The following is a 4,452-nucleotide window of genomic DNA, read 5'->3' as shown; positions in this document are numbered from 1 at the left end:
CCACTGAGCCATCTCTCCAGCCCCTCTTGTTCCATTTCATTTGGTTTTGCCTGTGCAGACTGTCAGTATTTAAAAGTCAGTGCTGATAAAGACCAGGGGTTGTAAGTGAATGCAGCATGAACAGTTGAGGCATGGAAGCAGGACACCAGTAGTTATCCTGTGATGGTCGGAGGAGGTTTTTATCATGCTTCGGCTTCTCAGAAGCTGTCCCCTCCATCTCTGCAATGAGTGCTGGTCTGGCAAAGGTTATAGGGCCGGGGAGATGGCTCAGTGGAGTAAGTGCTTCTCTGGCAAGCGCAAGGGCCTGAGTTCAACCCCGGTTCCGAAAAAGAAAAAAAAAAGTGGTTACATGTCACTCCATAATAACATCTATAAAAGCGTGACTTTAGTCCTGTAAGAAATTCAGTGTTGGTATTTCTACAAAAGCATCTGGAGGTTTCAGTGTATTTTGCGTATTTTTCACCTTAGCAGAGTCTTGCGTTTTATTTCTCTTCATTAACTTCGCTCAAGATTATTCTTATAAAATGCCAGCTGACTGGCAGCCCTAGCAGCCCGGCTGCGTACAGTACGTGGTGTTACGGTAAGGCGAGTGTGTAGTACCGAAAGGCGCCCTGCTGGCGCTCCAGTGCGCTGACCAGACAGCTGAAGAGCCAGCCTGGACGGAGGAGGAAGGGGCTTCGCTGTGGAAGTTCCAACCCACACGCACTTGGCCCCCTCTTGGGCCTGCGGTGGGGGTGAGCCACAGCACCACTTGGGGGAGCCTGGAAGCGAAGGGAGGGGCAGGGGCCCAGGACCTCGCTCTCCGGGCCGCGCTCCGGAAGGCGCCCCCACGCCAGCGGTGCTGTCCGCCGGGGCGCAACCTTTCAACACGGGAGCATTTTTAAAAGATCCGTATTGTAACAGCCTCTTACATGATGGAAACAGCAGGCTGTAGCATTCACTGTGATGACAAAAACACGTCCCTGAGTCCCTTCTAAGGGTATATGTATGTTCAAGCACGTAGCCGGCAAAGGCCTGTCCTTTGCACAATTGCCTGGGTCAACCCAGAGCCTTACCCTGGCGCCCGAGCCCTAGGGAAGGTGCTCCGGGCTGTATTGGGAGTGCTGACGTCACAGGCTCTTGTCCAGTCCAGGCCAGAGTTGTTCAAAACACTTCAGCAAGCCTTCCTCCTCCGTTGATATACTTATTTAGTGGTTTGTGTGACTTTGGTGAGATTGAGAAGCAGCTGCTCCCGTAGTGTTAATTCTCTTTTTGTCAATCCTCAGTTTCTAGTGAAAGGTGGTGCTCCTGCGTGGCGTTCTGTTATCCAGTAAAATGAGACCTCGGCTTAAAGTCCTCCATGTGGCTGGCTCCCATGGAAATGGCTTCTCTGCAGCGGGGCCTCCTGATGCGGGCACCTTCCCATTTAGCACGTTCCCAGGCTCTCTTGGGAAAGTGTCCCCTCGTGCTGCGGGGATGAGGTAGAGCTACGGGCTTTCCTGTCACCGTCCATCAGCCTCCAGAGTTTCTTCCCAGGCCGAGGTCCTTTGAGCTTCAGCAGGGGCTGGCCCAAGGGCAGACACAGACTGACCCCGTTTGTAGAATTTCTCCAGTATGAATTCTGTTCACCAAGGATGTGTTACGGCTAAAGATGTCCCCGTTTTGATCACATTCATAGGATAAAAAACAAAACAAAACAAAACAAAAAATCAAAAACTTACTGAACAAAGATAAGGCAGTCTTTAGAAGGAATATTTTGTCAGAATTTTATGATTTTTCACCTAAGGCTGCGGCTCACTCATACCTTTTGGTCCTAGAATCCCTTGTGCTCTGAACTAAGTTAATGGAAGTGTTTGTTTGTTTTTGTTTTATGTGGTACTAGGGATTGAACTTAAGGCCTTTGCACTGAGCTGTTTCCCCAGGTTTGCTTGTTTTAAAGGATCAAAGGCTAGCTGTGATGGTTCATGTATTTGGAAGGCTGAGGCAGGAGGACTGCCCTCAGTTGGAGGCCAGCCTGGGATAAAGAGAAACACTTTCATATGAAACTAATTTCAGGGAGAGGTGTCCATGTGGGCCCACCCCAGGCCCTGACTCCTGGCTTCTCACTGGAAAACATCATAGTTGGTAGGAAACCACAGCCATGGAAGATTTCTGGGGTATGTGAAAAGTCCCATCTTTTTCACTAAGAGAAATGAAAAAGCTTAGCACTGTGTTGTCCAAATAATTTGATGTACTACTAGCTATCAAAATTTGATGTATGGGATGGTTGGGAGGCCAAGACAGGATTGCAAATATTTTATTTTGTTTTTGTTTTTTTGAGGCAGGGTCTTGCCATGTATTTCATCCTGGCCTTGAATTTACTATGTAGCCCAAGCTGGCCTGGAACTTGTGCTGATCCTCCTGCCTCAGCTTCCCAAGTGGGTGACATGCTCTTGAGAAACTTTTTTAAAAATGCATTTAGTACAAGGTCTACAGGATCTCGCTACCCAGATGGGACTTGTAGTGGTCCTTCTATTTTTCAGACCCCCCAAATGTGGGGATTACAGGCACATGCGCCCACACCCAGTCTCAATCACCATCTCAGCATGCCCTGGGGCAGGCCAGGGATCGAACCATGGGTCCTGCATCTGCCTAAGCAAGTGCTTTAATCTGCTGTGCTATCTGGCCAACCCAGAGAAACACTTTAATATCAAAGTAATTTTAGATGTAAGAGAGCTGCAGAAATATCATACTAGTGTTTTATAGAACTGCTTAATATAATATTTAAATTTAAGTTCATAAAATTTCTAGTAGTTAAGACTAAAAATGAAAGTCCTCCATATACACACAGGTTTTAGAGAGCAAACCAGTTGAACTGCACCCCCTACCCCCTCCTGCATGTGCCTCAGAGCACCACTGCCTTGGGAGAGGCAGCCTATACAGAGGTAGCATAGAAGGAGCTCATTAGGGCGGGGCCTTAACCCCACATGCCCGGTGTCCTCAGCCTCCAGAATTCAGGAAGCAAAATTTCACAGCTTACGCAGCTGAGTCTATGGTATTTGGGAGGGTAACCCAAGCAAACAAATATAAAATGTAATTAGATCGTACGTATTCTGCAACTTGATGCTTTCATTAAGAGAATATGTGGGACATTTTCCTGTGCATAAATTGGTCTATTTAATGGCCACATAGTATTCCAGAATAGACATATTATTAAACTTCTTTCTTTATTGCTGGGTAATTAGGGTGTGACAACATAAAACCTTTTTTAATTTTAAATTTTTTTTGGGTTTTTTGTTGTTTTTAGAGACAGAGTCTTACTATGTAGTTCAGGTTGGTCTTGAACGCATTGTGTACCCCAGGCTGTCCTCTAACTTCTGGCCTCTAACCTCCTTCTGCCTCAGCTTCCCCAGTGATGGGATTACAGGTGTGTGCCACCACGCCCAGTTTAACTTTTTTGTCTGTAACTGGAGGCTCATCTAAGGATAGTGTCCTCATAGGAGAACAGGAAGGTCAGATTTTAGTTTTATAAACTATCTAACTATTGGGCCATGGAGATAGCTCAGTGGTCTCAGCGCCTGCCTGGCAAGCTCAGGGAGCCAGATTCGATCCTCTGGCACCACGTGCCGCACTGGCCCTGCCTCTGGGCATACTGAGCTGGCCACCAAGATAGGGCATGGTGGCCCATGCCTGTAATTCCAGTGCTGGAGAGGCTGAAAACAGGAGGATCTCTCTGAGCTGCATAGTGAGACCCTGTACCAAATACACACACACACACACACACACACACACACAGACAAAAAAAATATCCAAATATTGTTTTTATTTTTCATATGTGTGTATGTGTGAATGTGCATGTGTGTAATTTGATCAAAATATGTGATGAACGTTCATATTTTTAAAAAAATGATTACATAAGATACATTGTCGGGGCTTGCACGTTAGCTCAGTTGTTTAAGTGCCTACTTGGGCAAACCCAATCAGGTGCAGGACACTGTGGTCCGATTCCCATCTCCACTTGCCTTACCAGTCCCGCCCTTCTGGCAGCCTGAGCAAGCCAAAAAAAAGAGAAAAAAATCCTAAAATACATTGTCATTAATACCCCTCAAAATACACCTCCTTACCTTGGACCCTGCATTAGGTTTGTTGCTCATGTCCCAACCCTTTCTTCCTCCATCTCGCTCTCTCTCTCTTTCTTTCTTTTTTTTTAAATTTATTTATTTATTTATTTATTGTGTGTGTGTGTGTGTGGCCAGCTCAGCCCACCAGGGGGCGGGGCTGGCTGGTATGTGGTGCTGGGGGATTGAACAGGGTCCCTGTGCTTTGCTTAGCTTAGCTTGTTCTAAGTGGGTGCTTTAGACCACTGAGCCATCTCACCAGCCCCTCTTTCTTTCTTTTTTTCTTTCTTTCTTTCTTTCTTTCTTTCTTTCTTTCTTTCTTTCTTTCTTTCTTTCTCTCTCTTTCTTTCTTCTTTCTTTCTTTCTTTCTTTCTTT

Source organism: Octodon degus, unplaced genomic scaffold (genome assembly GCF_000260255.1).
Source record: "Octodon degus isolate 3935 unplaced genomic scaffold, OctDeg1.0 scaffold00096, whole genome shotgun sequence".
Taxonomy (NCBI): Eukaryota; Metazoa; Chordata; class Mammalia; order Rodentia; family Octodontidae; genus Octodon; species Octodon degus.
The sequence above is the reverse complement of the archived record's forward strand: the minus strand, read 5'-3'. Positions refer to the sequence as shown.